The sequence below is a fragment of the Furipterus horrens genome, unplaced genomic scaffold (assembly GCF_987537825.1).
Source record: "Furipterus horrens unplaced genomic scaffold, mFurHor1.1.pri manual_scaffold_7, whole genome shotgun sequence".
NCBI classification, from domain to species: domain Eukaryota; kingdom Metazoa; phylum Chordata; class Mammalia; order Chiroptera; family Furipteridae; genus Furipterus; species Furipterus horrens.
The window spans coordinates 19,182,530-19,207,089 of NW_028327177.1; the positions used below are offsets into that span (position 1 = coordinate 19,182,530).

Consider the following 24,560-nt stretch of genomic DNA (forward strand, 5'->3'; position numbering starts at 1 on the left):
TCTTTATATTATTTCACTGGTTATTTTATACTTCTGAATCCCAAAATCTAGCAGAACTAAAAAAATATATGTAAGTAGGTTTAATTTGGTGTTTTCAAACCTACATTCTCTTTCGTGCATTTATTTTTCCAAACAATATCTGACCCCATTACTTCAGCATTGTCCTCTGCACAGAGTAGCTCTGCTCTGGTTGACTTGGCCTGATCTAATGATGCTGAAAGCATATTTCTAATGCTGATGAGAAGCTGTAATAGAACAAGTATTTTTAATCTGTGCCATGAATAGCTGACTTATTTATTATTTTAATACATCCCTGGCCTCCATAATTAATCGATTTCATTGTTAAAAGCTAATGACAAAAAATTTTTCAAAAAATAACTCTTTGCTCCTCAAAAACATAGAATAAAATAAATGTCAATAAACTAATCAGTAAAATAATTTTAAGTATCTGTAGAACTTACTCGGTCATAGTAAAAAAAACAATATTGAGAAATTAATGAATTACCTTTTATATTATTTAGATAATATTTAAAAGAGAATAATAATTTTTAAATTTCTAAAACAGAAGATTCACACTCAATTATTTTTAATAATCATTTATTTATTAGTTCAAGAAAGAATCTGCACTGGGCAATAGTATTTAAAAATGTAGACTGAGAAAATAAATCTTGCTTGTAATGAACTTAGAAAACAACAAAAAGGACCTGAAATGTAACTGTCAAATTATAGTAGTTTTATTATAATAATTTAAGAAAGAAGTTTTGAGAAACAAAGAATAATAAATTCTCCTTGCTGGAAGTGCAAACATATATTAAAAATAAAATATCATTTATATTGGGCTTTGGATGATTGGAATTTTCCAGATAAACTGGTAGACCATTCCACAGTTGCAGACAAACTCAGCAAGAAAGCAAATCATGTGAATAAGAAGTATGGAAGGTAAAGAGCAAAGAGCGAGTTCAGGTTGATCAGGGCGAGCAGGGTTGTGTAGTGTTGATGTCTTTTACTTACTGTGGCCTGAAAAAGCATACAGTGGTACAAGATGGAAAGGACTAATGATTGCCGATAAGACTGTTAAAAGTCAGTGGGGTGAATATAAGAAGTAAAAGATAATTTGAAGAGGACACAAAGATAGCAGAAGACAATATGGTGACAATTTCAGGTGGTATAGAGAACACCATTGACAGTACTAATGAAAACAGAAAAATTCATAATAATATGAATCCATAGGACGTGGTAAAAAGTACAAATAAGAAATTTCTAATTTTAATAGTATTGTCAAGTGAAATACAGAACACAGGAGCAAGAGTCAGTTTTCTGGTAGAGATTATTATTGAATTTTTCTTTTTTGCTAATTTACACTAACATGAATGTCTGCCAGGAAATACTAGCATTTGAAGCCTCAATGATTTAATGAAAAGATAGAAATACAAAACTTTATTAGGTTAACCCAACATTTTTAAGTCTCTAGAACTTGGCATGAAAAGAACTAAGGAGATGGTGCGTAGTCATGGTTAGACATGAAACAGAAAAACTTTGAGAACTGAAACTAATTGTCAACGTATTAGCAGCTGGGGATGGGGACTTCACTAATTGAAAGAAGGTGATCTGAGTTGAATTAATAAAAAAGAAAAGCTATTTGTGAGATGTATACTCTCTAATCTCATTTAAAATCTTGTTTGATTTAGAGAGGATGACCATTTACCACCCCCCCCAGCCTTTGTCTGCTGACCTAATGATCCTGTTATATATTATCAATAAAATGGGGGTAACTATCCCTCTAACGCATAGGTATCATCCACTTTTCTTTTCTTTTCTCCTCTTACACCCTTTAGGTGGTTACTCTGACTACTACACAGCGAGGCTTAATGGTAGTAAAGTACCAAAAGTATGGAAGGGTCAGGAAATATGAGTGACATATTAAATGAATGGGTTAGATTGAATGAATGGATTCATTTAAATTAAATTTTGTATTCAGTATCAGTTTTGAATTATATTAATAACATAAAAATATAGTTCATTTACAAAAATGTGTGATTCTATGTTTATAATGAAAATATTTACTGGATCTATGTTGAGTTTTATAAACCACCACTTTATGTGTGTGTGTGTTCCTGTGTAACAGTGTGCATATGCATGTTTATGCATGTGTATATATGTCATAACTGAGAGTATACTGTACCAAACAACTTTATTGAGGTATAATTTATATACCATAAAATTTGTTCTAAGTATAAACTTCAATTTTTTAAAAATTGACAGAATTGTACAATCAATAATAAAATCCAATTTTAGATTCCCATTGTCCCAGATAGTCTTCCTACTCATTTGCAATCCTTCTTTGGCCCTCCCTACATGCCCAGGAACTATTATTCTGTTTTTTGTCTCCATGCATTTGCCTTTATAGATCATACATATGGGATCTCTGTCTTTTCACTTAGTATAATGTTTTTGAGGGTCAACCATGTCTCACTGTGTATCAGCAGTTCATTTATTTTGTATTGTTCAAAAGTATTACGTTGTGTAAACAAGCACTTAAAAAACAATCAATGATGGTGAAGATGATTGCTTTGTATGGTATGAGGTAAAGAGCTTTAATTCAATTTTTTTTAAATTTGAATATCCATGGTGTGAGGTAAAGGGCTTTAATTCTCTCTTTTTTTTAATATGAATATCCAATTTTCCAAGTACCATTTGTTGTAAAGACTATATTCTTCTTTTTTCCCCCATTAACTTGCCATGGTATCTTTGTCAAAAGTTAAGTTGTCTATAAAAATAATTCCTTGTTTCTAAAGTCTTAATTTAGTTCCTTGGAGTTGCATGTGTATCCTTGGATAGTAGCACACTTTATTAATTACTGTAGCTTTGCAATTGATGTTGAAATCTGGAAGTATAAATCTTCTAAATTTATTCTTCGTTTTAAAACTATTTTAGCTATTCTCAAACCTTTGCATTTACAAATAAATTTTAGCAAGAGTTTGTCAGTTTCTCCTAAAACTTCTGTTGGCATTTTGATAGAGATTGTCTTATACCTAGAGAACAATTTGTGAAGAGTTTTCATCTTAATAATACTGAATTTTTACATAAAGAGGAAATATTATTTTATTCACTTAGACCTCTTTTGTTGTTTTTAGCAATGTTGTGTAATTTTGGGTATACAAGACTTGTACTTCTCTTGTTAAATTAATCCCAAATGATGTTATATTTTTGATGTTGTTTTAAATGGAATCATCTTAATTTTAACTTATATTTTATTGATACTATTATAGATGAAACTATGATTTTTATGCTTTAATATTTTATAATATTTTGATAGTTTTGTCATACTTATTAATACACTAAAATTTTTGAGACAAACTCCCTGGTTTTGACAGTAGTGAAATGCAATATGAGTTTGTTTTATTTTTTGGCAGTCAGCCTAAGAAGTTTGTTAATATTTATGAAATCAGACACTGACATATGGTTTGGGATAAAAAAATTGATTAGCATTAACATCTGTGAAAGAAGAAGAGAGGAAGCAGATTGGGCATGGAATAATTTAGACAGCAATACCTGCCACACAAAGCTTTGATCAATCCAATAGGAAGCCGCGTAGTCAATAGCGTCCATAAAAGTATTCTGTGTTGTGGAACTGGAATAGTCAGGCCTTATTACTCTTACCTTGCTTAGTCACAAGTGTGGCCTTACCAGGGAAGGAAATACCTTTACTGCTCATAGCCAGAGAGCCAGGCATTCAGGGAAAAGGGATGTGGAGGGCACATTTTCAGGTCTGCCCACAGTTTTAGACAATTATTTGCTGAAACTTGGTGGCAGGGGGGATATGGAGTCACTTTCTGTCTGAAAATGGGAGTAATGTTTAAAATGCCATCCTTCAGTTACATGTCAATATTTTTACTACCAAACCATGTAATATGTTACTACTTCCTTCCTTAGAATCAGAGCTAGTTACCAGTGTCTAATCCCACGACAACAATCCAGCGTGAATTGTGTCCTGCTTCTAGGGTCTTTCAGTCTTTGACTTATCTTCACTTATCTCTAGCCTCTGTGAGTGAAGAATTGTGTTTAAATAACAGACAATTTAATTAATTTCATTACATTTGAAAATGTTTTCCTTTTTGTTTCAACAAAAACTTACTCTTTGACAGCTTTGCTTTTTGAATGTTTTAACTTTACCAAGGGGAGAGTGTGAAATGGAAAAAGATTATTAGTTAAAAAGGAAATCCCCAGTGGATAAACTGCTTTCTGAAAATGAAGATATTATTTCTGGACGTCCCTTTATGTTCTTTTGTCTAACCTTGCTATTTGTACTGCACTGAGAAGATGCAATAGCTTTCTCTAGTGGAAAGAGTGTTCATGCAAATCCCAGGTAGTGTGCAGCAAAGCTACTGTCCATGTATTATTAATGAAGAAATCTGGCTCTATATGTCTTATTCTTCGAGACTTTCATTCCATTTTACCCTAACCTGTTTAAGATATATTTTTTATTCCTGTCTATGAAAAATGTTGTTAAAATCAAATGAAATACAAAAAGAAAAATGTTAAATTATTTATATTTTGTACAATCATCAATCTTTAGAACTTTGATGACAAGCAAATCTATAACCCAAAGTATTAAATCATGTATATTTTAGATGGAAGGCACCTAAAAAAGCTAATAAGAAAAGAGAAATATTTTTATCTAGATACTTAGTATAAATTTCCCTGACATGATTGAAAATCAGCCTCTGTTTTTTCCCTACCCCATCAGGACGTGATCCAAGGAAATAGCCTCAAATAACAGCTTGACAATAAGATTATATATATTTAAAAGTCATTTCAATATGGGTTGTGTCATTTTATTAATATTGAACTTCAGGGTATAGGCTGCCAATCATGCCTAATTTAAGCTTAATTTTTAGTTCATTATTCCATTTTTAAAATGTTACTGGGGTGACATTGGTTAATAACATTATGTAAATTTCAGCTGTACAACTTTATCACACGTATATAAATATATATAGACTATTGCGTGCTCACCACCCAAAGTTTAGTCTCCTTTCGTCACCATGTGTTTGACTCCCCATCCCCTCTGGTAACCAGCATTCTGTTGTTTGTATCTATGACTTTGTTTTTTAGAATTTACATTTTCAAATCCGTAAGTCATGCCAAATACATTTAAGACATGTCCTTTTTAATTCAGATTTTTACCATTCTTGAAGCATATAAAAACATGAATTAAAAGAATGTAATAGTATGTAAAGCAGATTGTTGAATTTAAAGATTTCGATGTTCAAGGAAAATTCAAAACAGAGCTTTTTGTTTTTCACTTAGTAAGTTATAAAAATATTGATATTATTTTAAGAAAAAAATTTAACATTTTGTTATAAATGCAGGTGTGTAAAATTAAATTCACTTAATATTATACTTCACTTTCATATTGAATCCCATTAATTTTTATGAAAATACAAAAATACTTCCAGTACCAAGTTTAAAATGTCAAAACTTAAAAATGTGATGAAAGTCAACCAAAGGGACTTTGAAAATCTCTTTCTCCAACTAAGGAAAATCCTAACCCTTTTTAACAAAGTGATTTAAATTTTTCTGCAAGTATTTTGGATTAGAGAGAAGAGACTTCATGTGGTCAGCTTTCCACATGACTTTTGTGTAATTAGAGAAAATGATTGGTGATAAATGTTATCAGTATTTGATAGAACAGTTTATTTATCACAAGAAGACATTCGGATCCCTAAATTTTAAGGAAAATATAATTTAATGTAAGCTTAATGTTTATTTTTTAATGTATGTGTATTTCAGAACAAATTACGCTATACAATTGGGATATCATAATGTCATGCATACACATAATGAAACACATACACATAATGAATTCCAGGACGATCCATAGGCTAGATTCCTAGACAGAATAAGGCATACCTTAGTATGGGAGATATTTGAGGATCCAGGAAGCAATAAAAAAACAAGCTGTCCTTTTTCATCATCAATAGTTTGTTGTTCCTGCTCCATTTTTGAATCTTCTTTTCTCTACTGATCCTGTAAAAATATCAGTTTTTTTTTTTACTTACCTACATATAAAACATATTCAAATTACATTTATGTGAATAGAAAAGTTTATACTTTACAAGCATGCAGCTTTATGAAACCTCATAAAATCAACACACCTACAGAATCAGGACCCAGATCAAGAAACAGACCATTTCTCCTCTGCACATACATTGCATTTATACTTGCTCAAACTCTTATCTGTCGGTGCTTCCTAACACTTTTGGTATTTATTGCTTCTGAGGCTTTGCTTATTTCAAAATCTCCTTTTACTTCAATCCTTGATACTAAATAGATAACCATGTTTATATATCATTAGTGAATTTCTGGTAGAGAGAACTTGTTGGTTACAGTGATTCATTTACATCCCTCTATGGCAGAGTGAGCATGTATTTATTTTATTCATTTAAAACTCTAGCCATTGCCAGAACCACACATCAGATGCTGGAATTACAGTTCATTTAATTACGAGGCATGCAGTGTGGTTTCAAATACTGCTTAAAACATAATTACATAAATATCCAATGGTTTATTTTTGCTGTAAGTTCCATGACAAAGTGCAAAGTTGCAAATGAGTTTAAATTGGAGTACTTAACCTACCCTAGGTAGCCAAAAAATATTACAAAAGGAAATTAACTTTAAACAGGGACCTGAACGGTCAGTAGATTTCAGCTACAAAATCTCCACATGAGCTGCATTTATGGGTCTGTGCATCTGCTTGTATATTTGGAGGTTGGGGGAGTGGGGATGCAATCTCAGCTTGTTTGCCAAAAAATGTCTGTTGTGGTTAAAACGTAAAGTAACAGAGGCAGTGGTAAAACGAGGGCTGCTAATGAGAAAGGCGGAGTGGGGGTGCAGATGATGCAGATCTAAGGAAACCCCTTAAGGTTTGGGAATGCTATACGATCTGAGCATGCTGAGCATGCAGTTAAGGAATTAGTTAAAATAGCGAAATATTTGTCATTTTTTGTTAACACTTACCAGAATTTTAAGTCCTCCTGTATTTGAAAATAATTCCATAGATCTGTAATTATTCAGCTATTAGATATTATCTTTTATAGACTCTAAATTTTTATGAGTGTTAAGAATATTTGCTTCTGGTTCACTGTCGCATGCCCAGTCTCAGTTCCGGTGTTGCTGTATGTGGCTTCTGCATTAGGGGCGGCCCTGTCCCAGTATAGTCCAGGACCTATTGCATGTCAGGTGGCCTCCAGGTTCTTGTGCAGGAAAAATTTCAAGACACAAATCCAGGTGAAATTGAGGTTGAGCTTATTAAAGCTTGGGCGAGTGAGGCAAAGGAAGGACCCCTGGAGACAGGATCGGGGGTAAGCCTGGGACTAACGGCCACTGCCCATTGCTCCCCTGGGTGCAAGTTCAGGGCCCTTAGATCTTAGGGAAGAAGAAGCAAAGTACATGCCTGAAGAAAGGGGAGGGTGGGCGTGCTCAAAGAAGAGCACTGTGGTATCCCTGTCATGCATACCATTTTCTTTGAGGAATCTGAGAAAATATCGATTTTCCCCTCCCTATCCCTGGGCTTGAGCAGGAAGAGGATGGTCTTCGAGATGGGAATCCACCATTCTCCCAGGTCACGGCACCTATTTCTTTTTGCACCAACACTTGTTGCTGGAGTTTGTCATTGGGGCAATTAGTTGAACCTGCGTTTTCAGTTACGCTGTGGGGAAGGACTCGGGTTGGGAAGGAGAGCTTTTTCATTTAGCGTGTATATGTTGTCTTGCTTTCGTAGTAGCCCCAATTTATTGGCCCTACAATTTTGTCTTAAAAGCTCTAGGTTTGGAGCCACCTGTTCTTGGCTGGAGTGTGGGGTCGCCAAGTGTGTGGCTCAGTCGTTGGCAGCTGGGGAACACCGTGGCTATAGAGTGAGCAGGCCTAGAGTGCTCAGCCTTACTTGTGATACGTTTGTAATTCAGCACGTTTTTAATTTGCACAGAATAAACTATTCTGATAAAGTTGTGAAACATGAAAAAAGGTTGATTTATTTTGCATTTCTCTGGTAATATATGATGTGGAGGATCTTTCATGTGGTTATTTGCCGTTCTTTCATCTTTGGTAAGGTGACTTTAATAGGGGTGGCCAGGCAGTTGTGGGCGTATTATTTGGAGAAGAAAGTATTTCAACCAATTACAAGAAAGTGATTTAAGCATTAATGATATATATGTGTATACAATATGTCGTCGGCGGCGGCGGCAGCCGTCCGTCTCGAGAGACGATGGTGTAGCTTCTTAAGAGTCTATCTGCACCGCTGAGAATGGTTGTGCAGTCCGACTCGGGAGTGACATGGTATCTGTCTCCTCCCGTGTTGAATCGACATCTTACGATGACGCTGGAGTGTCCTCTCCAGTGAAGCTGAAGCTACAGAGCCTGGGCAGGGTGATATGGAGGGTCTGCTGTTGCCCATGCAGCAGACCCCCCCTCTCTTCGCAGCTGAAGGGTCCAAGGGAAAGACGGAGTCAATACAGCTTGGTTTCAGGTGCGCCGCAGGAGTTGCCGGTGTTGACTACGACGTCAAACCACCTTAGGGACTCCGGCTCCGGATTTTCTGTCGGGGTTTACTCCCTTAGCCTTTCCCCTGAAGAGGTATGCCGCAAGGCAGCGGAGGTTTTTTGGAGTCAGAGTTTTCCTTCTCTGATGTGCCCTGACTGGAAGATCGAACCAGCGACACTTAGCTCGCAGGCCGATGCTCAATCCACTGAGCCAAACCAGCCAGGGGAACTTACACTGACTATGATCATAGATAATGCATGAAAAAAAAAAAAGGCCAGAAGCTTGTGAAAGAATCCCTAGAAAGGAGCAAGGGATTGTATAATATAGATATGTATAATAGTGCCTTAATTATAAATCAATAAAGTTGTAAATGAATATGTGTCATCTGCTAAAATTTAAATAAATGAAAAGTGATAGTGGACATTCTCACCTCCTTTACAATCCTAGGGGAAAGTTAGTCATTCTTTCATCATTAAGTATAATGTCAGTTGTAGGTTTGTCCTACGTACCTTTTATCAGGTTATGGTTGTTTCCATTCTTGGTTTGCTAAGAACTTTTGTCATGCATACAAGTGGCATATTATAAAATCCTTTTTCTGTGTTTATTAAGATGATTGCATCATTTTTCTTTTATAGCCACTGTGGGGAATTACATTGCTTGATTTTTTAAATTTTAAAACAGCTTTGTATTTTAGAGATCATCCCCACTTAATCATGATAAATTGTTGGATTAATTTTACTAAAATTGTGTTGAGAATTTTTAAATCAATGTTCATAAGTTATTTTCCTTATTTTTTGTCTGCATTACACCAAGATATTGCTAGCTTCACAGAGTGAGTTGAAAAGTATGCTCTCATCTTCAGCTACCCAGAAGTGTTTATGTAAAACTGGTATTATTTCTTCTTCAAGTATTTGGCAGAACTCACCCCAGAGTACCCTTCTCAAACTAAATTTTTGGTTAGAATATATTTAACTGCACATGCCAATGTATTTTCAGTTGTTAATAACATTTATCATTACATTTTTATTGTGTAGAATTTTCAGAGATGTCTCTTTCTCATTCCTTATATTGTAGAATATATTCCCCGTTGTCCCCACTTGACAATGCAGGCAGAAAACAAGCTTGTTTTAGATTTTTTTACCTCATAGAGTGACTTAAAACTTGAATGAAACCTGAAAAGATCTGCTACATTAAAAACAGTCAGTTTGGAATAAGTTTGGGAAGTACAAGTGATTTCAATTGCAAATGTTAAGCATACCTGTTTGAAAAAAGACTGAACCAAGGCTTGATTGAAAAAGGTTACTATTTTTGCATAAACTATATGAGTAGTCTGTCCTGCAAACAATAGAAGCTTTGCAGTGACTAGTATATGGACTAAAATATTAGAGATTGTGCAAGTTATTCTATATATAATTGGGTGTTCTATTTAGATTATTTCACCCAAAACTGTATGAATGTGAAAGTTTTCTGATTATTCAGTGAATACTGATACTATACATCTATGAACATTCCCTAATTATATTTGATGATGATTATTCTCACAGAATAATATCATAGAATATCTTCATGTAAACTGAGGTACCATTTTATTTTTTAAAAACCTTTCGTAGAATGCCATTCTATCATACAATCCTATATTTTTTACACTTGTTATCAGCCACTTTACAATTATTGGGACTGAAATTTTCAGAAGAATCTATTAATTTTTCAGAGCTTTTAAACATTGAGATTAATATTATGAGTATTCAATGTTATTATGACATGGTTGCCCAAATCTTAATATTTCAAATAAGACAAAAAACAATAATGTTGAAAAATTAGATACTGAGGAACTTCACTTTACTATAGGAAAATGTTCAGAGAAGATATATTTCTCCACATGAATACAATATACATGTTGTTAATGTGTGAGTTAGTGCAGCAGACATCATGTTCCACTGCATTTTTTAGGTTATTGTCATGCCATTAATTAAATATCCCTTCTCTTTTCTTTTTCTCCTAGATCCTCCAATGAAACTGTATCAGAGAGGAGGAAAGAGATCTCAATAACCAGGTCACTCACAAGATGTAACTCCTTGTTTAATATCAACATAAGAAACAGATAAAGAAATTGCATCTAATGATGAAAATACACTGAAAAATATCCTTGAGAAATTATTTTCAACAATCTTAACCTTTTATTGGCTTCCTGCCCCCCAAGGGATGTCCTGCTTCTTCTGCCTTTCACACGTCAGAACTTTGGTGTCCTTGACCTCAGACACCACTTCGCTGTCCACAGTCCCACAGGTGGCGGTTGTCTTTTGGATGGGTCGTATGGAGTGGCTGTTGTCCAGGGCGTCGCCAAGACGGAGGTCCTCCCCTTCTTGCAGTAGGCGGCAGTAGGTGGCGATCTCAGCCTCCAGCTTGACCTTGATGTTCAGCAGGGCCTTGCACTCTTGGGCCTGGCGCTGCCCCTCTGCCTGGGTTTGGGCCAGCTCTGACTCCAGGTGCAGCAGGATCCCTTCGAGCTGTTCCATGCCTGGCATAGCGAGGTTTCCACCTTCCTCAGGCTGTTTCCCAAACTGGCCTCCAGATTTCTCATGCAGTCCAGGAAAGTCTCCAAGGACGGGACCACATATATGTCTCGGTTCTGTGTCATCTCAGCAGTTTGCAAGGTGACCACGGTGGTGCTGTCCTCAGGTACTGGGAGCAGTACTGGTCTAGCTACTCTCGGTTCTTCCAAGCGAGTTCATCATATTGGTTCCAGATGTCTGCCATGATTTTGCTGAGGTCCAGAGTTGGCGATTTGGTGTGTAGACCACTTGTTTCCCCCATGTGCTTTTTATGAAGAGCAGCTCCTCTTTGAAAGCATTGATCTCTGTCTCCAGCTGCAGCGAATGATATCAGTGTCATCAGTGACTGTTTGGAGCCCACTGATGTCAGTTGTCATGGACTAGTGCATGGCCAGCTCCATCTCATTTTTGACACTGAAGTCGTCAGCAAGACTGGCATTGTCAATCTACAGGACAATGCAGGCATTGTTCATAGACCTTGCAAAAATCTGAGCCCTTGTGTCTTTGATGGTCTTAAATTGATTCCCCAGTCTCTAACCTGGGGTCCTTTCTTCCCCATGTGTTTCCGGATTTCACTCTTGAGTCTTTGATTATCACTCTCCAGGCTTCTTACTCTCTCCAGGTAGGAGGTGAGGCAATTATTCAGGCATTGCAGAGTCTCTGTTTTGCTGTGTATGCCCCCTGTGCTGACCAGACACCTGGTCACCCCTGCATCCAGACCCCTGAATCCCCAGCCAGCCCATATGATGGTGCAGTGGGACATGAAGATTTGGGAGCCTGATCCCCCAGAGTCTGCATAGATGCTTTCCAGGTTGCTGGGCAGCTGGACCCAGTGACTGGGTGACTGCATGGGACCCAGGTTCTGGTAGTTTGCATGGCAGTTTGTGGAGAAGCTGGAGCAAGTTCATGTTGTTTAGGAGAGAATTCTCTATTTCCTAGGAGAGAATGTAAGACTCAGGTTCAAGCAGCAGTCTCCCTGAAAATTTAAATGGCAGCCATAGTGAGTTCTAAAAACCATCCTATTACTTCACTTTTATCTCTGACTTCATATATTTTTTTCCTAAGTTCCTGGACACCAGGTAAATCAAATTCAGAAACCTGACAATGTAGACAGCGATGCAGCTATGGAGAAGGGAGAAGTCGAAAGGGTGTACAGAGGTCCAGCTGGTGTAGTCCAACAGGTTTGTGATTTTTCTCTGAATACCAAGCAAGAACCAGCCCATCTGCAGCCTCCTCCCAGTAATCATGTCAAGACATGGGTTTTCTCCTGACCGTACAACTTGTCAGAACTCACAGTCACAGGTTGGGGATTCTTGAGAAGCCTTCCTCTTAGACATATGATGGAAGCTTTCCCCTCTTCATCCTTCTTGCTGTTTTCTCTGTGGTACAGACACAGTTCCATGGAGAAGCCAATGACCAAGGCAGAGGTGTCTCAGGCTGACTGATCAGGCAGGAGACTATCAGAAAAGAACAGACTCTAGAAAAAGGAACTTGTTAAAAGTGTCTCTGGCATCCTCAGAGTTGAATGTTGGTAGGCCATCATCTCAAATGTGCTGTATCTACCAGGAGAAAATACTGGCAACCTGTAGTCTTAGAAATTCTGAGTGGCAACAGAACTGACCCACTTGTAGGGAAACTCTCTTCAGGATAATATTTGTAAATCAGCAGGTCTAGTTTTGGGGTGGCTGGTGTACTGGGGAGAGCCAGAGTCCAATGGATTAGAAAGAGGGGCTAGGAGGAGGAGCGGGTGGGGGAGAGGGGTAATACCTAGAGTGATAACAAAAAAGGGGATCAGGACGAATATGGCGCCAAGTGGGTATTCTGCAAGGAACACAGGAACGACTGGGTAGGTAAATAACGTGGGTAGGGTAGAGGGAAGAGTTGCTGTTACGCAGACTAGGGGGAGTGGTAGGGAAGAAAATACAAAAGGGTGAGTACCACATGGGAGAAGGGCCAGAAGAGTTAGGATCCAGGCTAGGAAAGTTGCCTATGAGGTGAATTTTTTTAGGAGTAGGTGGGGGCCGGGGTTGAAATACGGAAATTTGAGGTAGCTTTCTTGTCATTTTTCCAAAATGTTACTCCTCCAGTCAAAATGAGTAACTGACTCCAGCTGTTATCTCACTCACACATTCCGTGACATGGTGCCCATTATGAAATGTACATTCCTCCTCCCCCATTGGGCAAGTCAGTGAGCCCCATCAACCAGAGAAACGGTCCCAGTTGCTAGGTTGCAGAGTGATCATGGGAAATGCCAACAGCAGAAGTGGGGCTATAATAGTAGTCCATATTCCCTGGGAAAAGATGTAGTTATGCCCCTCAGGGGACAAAGAATGATCACTCCTAAGTTAGGATTAGGGGGCTGGGGCTTAGGAAAACAAATCTGAGACAGGAATGGGGCAAAGTGGAAAGATGCCAATGCCCCACTTATTTAGCTTATTACATTTTTTCAAAGGCTTTTTACATTATTTACATAATTCTATGAATATGAGGCATCAGAGAAAAGATAGTAGTTCCATATTATGACCAAAGAGAGCACTGAAGTACCAGAGAAGGAAGTGCGTAGGAAGGCAGTGGGTGACAAGCGTTGGGACTACAACTTGGGCCAAAAATTGGAGAGTAGGGGACACCTTTTTCCTCCTCCTCTTCACATAACTTTTAGTTTTACTTTCTGAAAGTCCAACTTCATGACTAAATACTTCCCCATTTCCTTAGACTGTTTCTCCATTTATTTATTTATTTATTTATTTATTTATTTATTTATTTATTTATTTATTTTTGCATACTGACCTTAACTGTAACCTGGATTTCCTTTGAGGACATGGCTTCCCTTGTCTCTCTCTCAAGTCAGAGACTTCTCCTCTCAGACTCTCCAGTATTTCGGGGTGGAGACATGGTGGATTCTGGTGCTTTCTGACTCATTTTAAATTGTATTCTCTTTCTATTGGAAAACCTCTTGCTCCTTAGAAGCTTGTGCCACCCCCACCACATTCCTGGCACTGACACCTTCAACTTCCCTGGATACTCTTCTTTCTTTATGAAAACTTTGAAGTTATCTCAAAGTCTTAGTCCTACTTGCATCATTCAGAGTGATTTCCATGTCCATGTTGGCAACTTATTCAATGCTCTGGTCTCTCCTTTTTTTTTCCCTTTTAATGTTATTTTGTGTTCATTTAGGTATATAGCACACATGTTAGAAAAACATATATGAGATCTGTCTGGAAAAAACCCAACCATGGTTAATATGACAAGAATGGTTTGTGTGACATCCATGTAACCTGGCAGCCAAGGAAAGTGGACTGCAATGTGCATGCATGAACAAGGGTGACTTCACTGTCCTAGTCAGTGGAGGTGGTAGATGCCATTGAGTGAGCATGTGTACTATGTGGCCATCACATTCAAAATGATTGATCAAGTAGAGCGACGAGTGTGCAACAGATTTTGCGTTAAGCTTGAACATTTCTCTGCAGACACTATTTGAATGATCCAAAAGGGCACAGCTATGGGTAAATGGTGATGGGTAGCTTCTTCACAACACACTTGCTTATACATCATGTCTCATGCAGAGTTTTCTGGTGAAACATCAGATCACCAGGTGACTCAGCCCCCATATAACCCAGATTTGGTGTCCTGTGATTTCTGACTTTTCCCCAAACTGAAATAAACTTTGAAAGAAAAGAGGTTTAAGATTGTTGATGAGATTCAGGAAAATATGATGGGGCAGCTGTTGGCAATTGGGAGAATTGTGAGAGGTCCCACAAGTGCCTACTTTGTAGGGGACTCAGGAGTCATTGTTCTATGTTCAATGTTTCTTGTATCTTTTATCTTCTTCAATAAATGTTTCTACTTTTCATAGTACATGGCTGGATACCTTCTGGACAGAGCTCATACTTTACACAGTATTCCCCTAGAAATTTGCAGGATCAAAACTGGTGCCATACAGAGTTATAGCACTATAGTGCTATACAATATGTATACACATTATAAATATAGATACATGTCTATATATAATTCATTTAAATATTAAATATATGTATGTATTATATGTGTGTGGTGTGTATATATACACATGTGTATGTTTTTATAATTCTGAAAAAGTGAGAAAACTTTCATGAAACAGTAAATATATTACCAGTAGGAACAGTATTTTGAAGATAGAATTATCATGTAGGAAAAAATAATGTAAATATCTTGATCAGATAATCATTGTCTAATTTTCCATTTTTCAGTGAATGAAAGTAGAAATACATATTATTTAGCTTATTGTTAGAAAAAGAAAATTAATAATTTCTAATATATAGTACACACAGTTTTATACACAAAGTACTTAATTTTACATCGCTTACATTTGTTTAACTATAAGTCTCTTAATTCACATTTTTGTTCCTTTAGCTTTGAATTATTTTTGAGTTTACCACCTTCCAAGATAGTTGGTCAGAAAAGCCTGTATCTTAAGCTTTTCCATATTTAGATTGAATTTTTCTCTTTAAATCTCTTCCAGTTGTGTCCTTAATACACTCAACAAAATGTGATTGATAATTTTGACACTATTTTGTTGTAAGAAGTTATTTTCTGAGAATTTTAACTTATGACTATAAGCTACTCCTATTATATGAGTTGATATATGGGACCTCTCTTTGACCCATGGCTAAAACATACTTTTCTACTAATTCTCAGTTCTGGCTTTCATATATCAAGCATTGGCTTTAAGAGGTTGTCTTACCTGGCTGCTGTGGCACAGTGGATTGAGTGCTGGCCTGTGAACCAACTGTCGCTGGTTTGATTCCTAGTCAGGGCACATGACTAGGTTGCACACCAGGTCCCTAGTTGGGGGCACATGAGAGGCAACCGCACAGTGATGTTTCTCTCACTCTCTTTCTCCTTTACCTTCTCTTTAAAAACAGATAAATAAAATAAAATAAAATGAAATAATCTTGTTAAAAAAAAGAGGTTATCTTACTTCATGCTTTTCTAATCACAGAATCTAAGGCAAGGGCTTTCTTTAAAATAATTTATTTTAGCAAAGAATCTCAACAGAGATGATCAATGGGACTACGGAAAGTGAAATGGTTGAAGTGAAAACAAATTCTAGGTTGTACTCTTAATCTAGTTAACACTGGAAGCATCAACAATTCTATTAGCATTTGATTCTCATCTCCCATTAATCAGTGATTGCTGCCAGGATGTTAAAACTCTTGTACTTCCAGATTTGACAACGGTGGAACCTAGAAGGGATATGCATATGATTCATGCAATGCTAGTGACAAAATATATTCATTACAAAATAGCTAGTTATCCATTGCAGTCAAAGCAAGTTTCTATCAGGCCACTCTAGCCTACCAGGTAACTCATTTTATATATAGCTATTATAACCTTTGGGCATGGTTATATATACTATAGCTGTTATAACAGCTAGCTCTTTCTAATATACTTTACTGGGTTCCTACATTCTACCACTCCTTCATATTTATCAGAAGAAGAACCATTATCATGAAATCACTTTATTAAAGTGCATGTCATACAGTTTTAAAATGTATAAATTTCTAAAATGTCTTATACTTTAGGACATTTTAAAACATTGCAAAAAGTATAATTTTAAAGTTACCCTCATAAACTTTGCATATTCTTCCATTATGTCCTGAGTCTTGCAAAATCTGGGCTTCTCAAAATCTATGTTCCTCTGGATTTAGGCAATTTGTAAATATGTGCCACTAGAATACATAAGTACATGCCGCCTTTTCCAACAGTATCAACTTTTATGGAAAGTTTGGGAAACTATATTACTTTAATATTAAAAATCCAGATCTATTATTTAAGGTAATCCATTAATGTTAAAATAAATTTGAAACATCAATACATTTTATGCTAATCAATATTACCTTAAGCTACAGCCCCAGATCCAGGGAACAAGTTCACTCTTCTCATTATACGTCTGAAATCCAAGTTTCTGGAGCAAATTTTAGATGACTAAGTGTATAGTAGGTATGAAAATCTAGTACTTTTCTTTATTCTCCTCTTTGGTTAAAACAAAAAATAGATTGTGATGTGATTCTGTGAGCATATTATATGTGTTTATTTCCTGGATCTATACTATATCTAATAACCCTGGCTGGTTTGGCTCAGTGGATTGAGCGTCGGCCTGCGAGCTAAGTGTCGCTGGTTCGATCTTCCAGTCAGGGCACATCAGAGAAGGAAAACTCTGACTCCAAAAAACCTCCGCTGCCTTGCGGCATACCTCTTCAGGGGAAAGGCTAAGGGAGTAAACCCCGACAGAAAATCCGGAGCCGGAGTCCCTAAGGCGGTTTGACGTTGTAGTCAACACCGGCAACTCCTGCGGCGCACCTGAAGCCAAGCTGTATTGACTCTGTCTTTCCCTTGGACCCTTCAGCTGCGAAGAGAGGGAGGGTCTGCTGCATGGGCAACAGCAGACCCTCCATATCACCCTGCCCAGGCTCTGTAGCTTCAGCTTCACTGGAGAGGACACTCCAGCATCATCGCAAGATGTCGATTCAACACGGGAGGAGACAGATACCGTGTCACTCCCGAGTCGGACTACACAACCATTCTCGGCGGTGCAGATAGACTCTTAAGAAGCTACACCATCGTGTCTCGAGACGGACGGCTGCCGAAAACTATATCTAATATATAAAAATTAAATTTCCGTGAAGCAAAGAAGTATGCCTGCAAAAGCAGCTTTTAAAATGACCCCTGGTGTTCATGACCATGAGTAATCATCTCCCCTTGAGTGTGGGGATTAGTATGACCCTTCTGAAGCAAGAATAAAGCAAAAAATGGAGTATATTTTCCTATGTGTGCACCCTTGTGTGTGGTAGCATTACTAAGAAAAAAGTGTTGAAACATTGGAGGGTCATGTTAGTGAAATGAAAGCCGCAAAAGTTATGTAAATTTTATACAAAAAAGAGCCAGAATATTCAAGCTTTGATTTTCAAAATGTGTCATTTTGCAAATGTGGAATCATGTGCACTGCTACATCTCTTAAACAGTTTTCAAACATTTGCCTCCCATTTTTCTGTAAATCTTCTCTTGCCAAGAGGATTAATTGGGATTAGGAGTTAATCCCAAATCTAAAATACAAAGCAGAAAAGCCAAGAGGAGAGTGATCTTACTTCTCAGGGAAATACACTTAAGCAGCAGCAGCAGGTGCCTCTCCTTTGCAAGCTTTCCTCCACATGAATGAGGTCCCACTACTTAAAGGAATAGCAATTACTTTTTAATATAACATAGCCTTAATGCAAGCTATCTACCAATCCTGTGCTATTACAGAGAAACATTGATCCATTTTCTTACTGTAGGAAAAGAGGCTATTTTAGACTTATCATGAGATAGTATGTGGGTTTCCAGCCTGATACCTTCCTAAGGGATTTAAATGGTTTTTGCTGTAAAAGAGGAGAACAATACTAGTTTTTAAACAGAGCATTTATTGCCAGCTCAGTCATAGATAATTTATCATTTTGCCATGTTATTAGTTTTATTTTTTAATATAAAAGCTATTAAATACATAGTTATTTTAATAGTTTAAAAATATATTGAAAAAGCATAAGACTACTTTTGAAATCGAATGGTTTGGGAAAGGAAATACCTTACACAGAAGCTGAACAGCAGACTTAGATATTTCTATGTGAACTTTATAGGTACACATTCATTTTATTATGAGTGTGTCATAGCTGGTCTTTGTACCACTCGCTGAATTCACAGACTCTAAAGAGTCTGTTACCCAATAATAAAGACTCAGGAAACCCTCCTTTAAATGTATTTAATATGCTTAAAATCACGTACTATAAAAGTTCCAATAAAATATTGTATAAAATCTGCAGCATTAAAATGTTTTCATTTACTCAAGAGCAAATTTGATTCTTGGATGAGAAAGTCAAAATAGTGAGAACCTAAGCAAAATGTATAGCAAGGTAAATAAATCTGCACTGATTAGCTTTTCAATGTACTGTAATTCTCTGTAAGCTAGGCTTTCTTAGAACACAAGACTGAATACAATTGATGCCACAGAATACGTTGTTTCTACACTATGTTCAGAATTTTATTTCTTTCACCCCCCCTCATCACTTTTCACATTCATTCTGAATCTGTTTCATGCTTGTGATTGCCAGGGCCCATGTGTGCACGCTAACAGTATGGGAGGAGGCATTCTTTTACCTCAAAGGGATATACCTCTGCTCTGGAAGAATATGTTGTCCCCTAAACAATTGATGTATTTCAATTAATAACTTAAAATGTTAAATACTTTATTGTCTCTCAAAATAGCAGCATCAGAAAAAAAAATTAGCACCTTTCATCTCACAATACAGTCTCACATCCATTACCCGATTTAATCCTTACAGTGACTCTCTGAGGAGGCAGACACACTAACACCCTATTTTTATAAATGAGAAAAATGAGTGCAGAGAGTTTTTTGACTTGTTAAGGTTCAAATATCTAGGGATTGAGAAATCCATACTTTACATACTGATTTTATGATTTTTTGCCCAGTATGCTTTTCTCTGTAACATGAGATCATTCAAATGGAGGAACAGTATGTGGTTAACATTTAAGGTTACATATGCATGAGAAACAAAAATCACCATTGAGAATGAAGATGACAGATTAAAAGTTAGTAAAACGCTTTTGATTCCTAATAAACTGAGGTGGGATAATATAAAAATGACATTAGTTATCATTATAATGACTAATAGTTATACATATTTATCCTATGTGTGTACTTCATGTAAGTTATGTTGTCAGAATTTAGGACAAATTTTAAATCTAATAGACTATTTTAATATTTTATGTTACTCTTGAAAACACTTTTAGAGAACTTTTAATGTCCTCACAGAAAAGAAACAAAAACGGCAGGAGCAGCCCTACGCAGCTTTTTCATGTTTCTCTCTAGTAAGTGAATGGCTGGATGGCTTGAGCTTCACTTAGTCATCTTGCAGCCATGCGAGAAATAATAAAATAATTATAGACATAACTTTAATATTGTTGAACCAACTCACGTGGTATTATACACTATTGGACTACTTGTTATATCAGCAAAATAAAATGCTATCTCCGTAACATACGTAAGTGGGGTTTTCCATATCAATTCTACCTTTCTAAAAATGACCAAAAGCAAACAAACAAAATAAGCATGAGGGTTTTCCTGTACTCTTAAGAGTTACAACTGTTCTTAAAACTTTTATTTGAAAAATAGTAAATATAATTTACAGTCTTTAAAAGCAAAGTAAATAATCATATAACTATTTCATATCATATCATATTTCTTATCATCAAATGTAAAGATGAATATCACTGAAGTCAATATTTTGGTAAAGGCTTTGGGTTTTAAATTTGGATGGGGCCATATATATCATCTAATATAATTTCCTCCCTCTTTTTACTTATTTTAACTGAGGGATCAAATAACTGGCAGGTTGACATAAGCAAACATAGTTTGGGTAGTAAACAGGGAGAAATTCACAATGTCTCATTGTGGTCCTTTTAGCCTACAGATAAATAGACAAACTATAAGCTTCTCTATTGCAGCTGTAGTAATGAAACAGAACAATTATTTATTGGTTAAAATAGATCTTTGTTATTATCAGTAATGTCTTATTAAAATACACATAGGAATTTATTTTTTATAGAAACCAACGATGATGTAGTAAAACAATATATTTCCTGATTTTTTTCCTATTTTCCAAAAGAACTCCTTCTCTGGACAATATCTGATACTCTTATCAGTTGGCTTCAACTGCCCACCTTATACTGGAGAGTCAAATAGTTAGATCTGCAGCTTCAAATCATATACCTTACTATATGTCTTCCAACTCATCTTTTTTGTTTGTTTGTTTTTTTAAAGTATATTTTATTATGTTTTACAGTAGTTCCAATTGTTTTCCCTTTGCTCCCCTCTACCCAGTATCCCCCTCCCCTCCAGCAATCCCAGCCCCCCTTAGTTCATGTCCATGCATCATGCATGTAAGTTCTTTGGCTTCACTCTTTCCTATATTATTCTTAACACCCCCTTGTCTATTTTGTACCAATCAATTATGCTTTTTAGTCCCTGCACAGTTTCCCCATTTCTCCCCCACCCCTCTCCCAGCTGCTAACCCTCCAAATTATCCTCATACTTCTGATTCTGTTCCTATTCTGGTTTGCTTAGTTGGATTTTTTTTTTTTTTAGATTCAATTATTGACACTTGTGAGTTTGTTGTCATTTTAGTGTTCATAGTTTTTATCTTTTTCTTAAGTAAGTCCCTTTGACTTTCATATAATAATGACTTGGTGATGATGAACTCCTTTAGCTTTACCTTGTCTGGAAAGCACTTCATCTGCCCTTCCATTCCAAATGATAGCCTTGTAATCTTGGTTGTAGGTTGCTTTTCATCACATTGAAAACTGCTTGCCAGTCCCTTCCTGCCCGCAAAGTGTCCTGTGAGAAATCAGCTGATAGTCCTATAGGCATCCCCCTGTAGGCAACTCTCTGTCTCTCTCTTGCTGCCCCCATGACTCTGTCTTTATCTTTCACCTTTGGCATCTCAGTCATGATGCATCCTGGTGTGGTTCCCTCTGGGTCCAGCTCGCCCGGGACCCTCCGTGCTTCCTGGACCTATATGTCCATCTCCTGTGCAAAATTTGGGAGGTTTTCCTCATTTTTTTTCAAGTTTTGCTTCCTCATTCTGCTCTGGTTGATTGTTTTTTTCATCCTTATGTTCCAAATCATTGATTTGAACCCCTGTTTCCTTCCCTTCACCATTGATTTTGTGTGGATTTTCCTTCATTTCACTTAGCATAGCCTTCACTTCTTCTCTTATGTGTTTGCCGTACTCAAGCATATCTGTCAAGCCTGTGACCATCTTTATCACCAGTGTTTTGAATTTTGTGTCTGTTAGGTTGTCTATCTTCTCATCTGTTAGGTTGGCTATCTCCTCGTCGCTTAGTTCTCCCACTGGAACCTTGATCCTTTCCCCCTTTTGGGCCATACTTCTCTGTCTCCTCATTCTGACAGGCTCCTGTGTTTGTTTGCTCCTGCATCCCAGGTAGAGCTGTCGCTTCTACTACATTGTAAGGGGTGAAGCCTTAGGGATTCGTCAGTACAGGGCGAACTGTTTCACCACATTGTGGCGATGTATGTGGGGGAGGGGTCCGAGAGGGAACAATGCTGCCTGCCCAGCAGTCGCTCCGTTTCCAGCACCCAACTGGTGCCCCTCTAGCTGCTGTCCTGGCCGTCATTCCCAGAGTGGGTGGGTCTGCGGATGTTTTAGGACCATGGGGGCCTTTACATAAGCGGACTCTGCTGAGACCAGCAGTTTCTGCCTCTTCCCCAAACCCCATTGGTCTGCACAGTCAGAAGTAATGAGGCTTGATTTTCCCCAGTACTATGACTGTGAGCTGTGATGTCTGGTGAGGGGCTGGGGATGCTCCCCAGGTGTCCCTCCTGACTTCTTAAAATATGTGATTGCACTTTCTGCTGGCCTGCCACTGCCGCCACTGCTGCCACCACACCTCATCCTCTCCACACCAGCTCAGCACCCCCCCTTACCTGTCTGGATGAGTATTTATTCTTTATATCTTTGTTTGCTGGACTTCCATGCAGTTTGATTTTCTGGAACTTCTGGTTATTTCTAGTTTTGAGGTAGTTGTATTCCTTCTTAATTGTGGAGGGAGACACAGCATGTCTGTCTATGTCTCCACTTGGCCAGAAGTCCCAACTCATGTTAATTTCCTGAAAAACCTGTTAATGCCACACAAAATTATTTGTTTCTTGCATGACCTTCTCATGAATGTGGCACAAGCACAAGTCCTAATATATAATCACGTTTTAAGATTCTACCTGTCGTGTTTTCTGCCCCACACATGTGTAGAACAAAACGGATCACATGGCCAAGATGAGGTGCAGAACATTGTATCTTATTAACCAAACAGCAGAAATACAAGAAGGAGTGAAAACCAGGAGCTAAGGTTAACCAATCTATCACATGTAGGACACTCCATTTATTAAGATTGTAAACTCTATACATAGAAATCCTGGGTGAATATCTTTGTCCTACCATAAGCTATGTGACCTTGGATAAATTACTAACACATCTAAACCTTGTCCCTCATTTCAATAAATGAAAAAAGCATTTACCTCATATCATTAGTGGATTCATATTTCTGAGCCCTACATTTACAAAATATGTATTCAAAATTTTAACTGTTATTGACAATATTATTACATAGTGTGAAAATTGAGGTTCAGGGGTTGATATATTGAATAATAAGTTGTAAAGTTAATAATATGTTTTGGAATTAGTGCTCAAAAGCAGAAATGCAGATTACCTGACTTTGTGTTTCAGGTCCTTTATACAACATTCTTCTATTACTATATGAAAACCGTTAAGCATAAATCACAATAGACAATATAAATATACTTAACAAAATATAATATTTCTTTCTGATATTATTATAGCTGTATTTTTAAAAATTAGGTTAAGAAATAAATTGATACCTTCTTTTGAGTCTTTAATTTGTATTGAAATATTTATTTTACTGTTTATAAAAATGATGTGAAAAAAATGACCAACATTAAATCAAATGCATTACATGCAGGTTGACATGGATTACTGAGCAAATGTTATACATAATTACATTTTAAAATGCAAGCTCTCTAATACTGTGTGTAAAACTAGGCCAATAACAAAGGCGGCATTGTAGCAACCAGCTTATCTTAATGATATTATGCTACTTTAATGTAAGAAATACTGTGTACAGAATGAAGCCAACACTTTAAAGGTACTTCTGTGTATGTACTGGAAATTGACCATTATATTCAATTATTGATGCAGATATTAAAGATTCTTTTAAGGACCACCTATAGGCAACAAGTGCTTTGTAAAAGAAAAACATTTATGTGGAAACATGACAGTCTCTTGTTTTCTATGATGTCTGACACTGCTCCATATGTTCAGAGCACACACTTCTGAAAGAAATCTGACAAATTGTTTGTTATGCATAGATCTGTCTCACTTTTGAATAAAACTTCTTTGACTATGGCAGATTCTAAACACACACACACAATACGCTCACATGTGGCAGGTTGGTGACTTAGTAAACAAATTGTCAGGATTTGTGCCTGTGCTTCTTGAGCTATTTATATTTCAGGGATAAATAAACTGTCCTTTCTCCATTCCTCCATGGACACTTGTGCTATAACAATTTCTTCTAAAGTAAAACAGCAAGAAAGCTATTTTATGTTGACTTATTGTGAAAATATCCCCATCATCATCATACTCTTTATTTTTGCTCTTCTGACGGTACCTGAATTTAAACAGCAACAGCTATGCATCATGGATTTGCTCCCAGGACTTCACTATTATAAATAGTGCTGCTATGAACATAGGGGTGCATAGGTTCTTCTGAATTGGGGTTTCAGGATTCTTTGAGTTTAATCTTAGCAGTGAAATCACTGGATCAAAAAGCAGTTCTGTTTTTAGT

General features: G+C 36.9%; 1 pseudogene; it reads right to left on the reverse strand.

Moving 5' to 3' along the window:
* Positions 1-10,718: 10,718 nt before the first annotated feature.
* Positions 10,719-13,233, reverse strand: LOC150004087 (keratin, type I cytoskeletal 18 pseudogene; annotated as a pseudogene).
* Between the last annotated feature and the right edge of the window lie 11,327 nt (positions 13,234-24,560).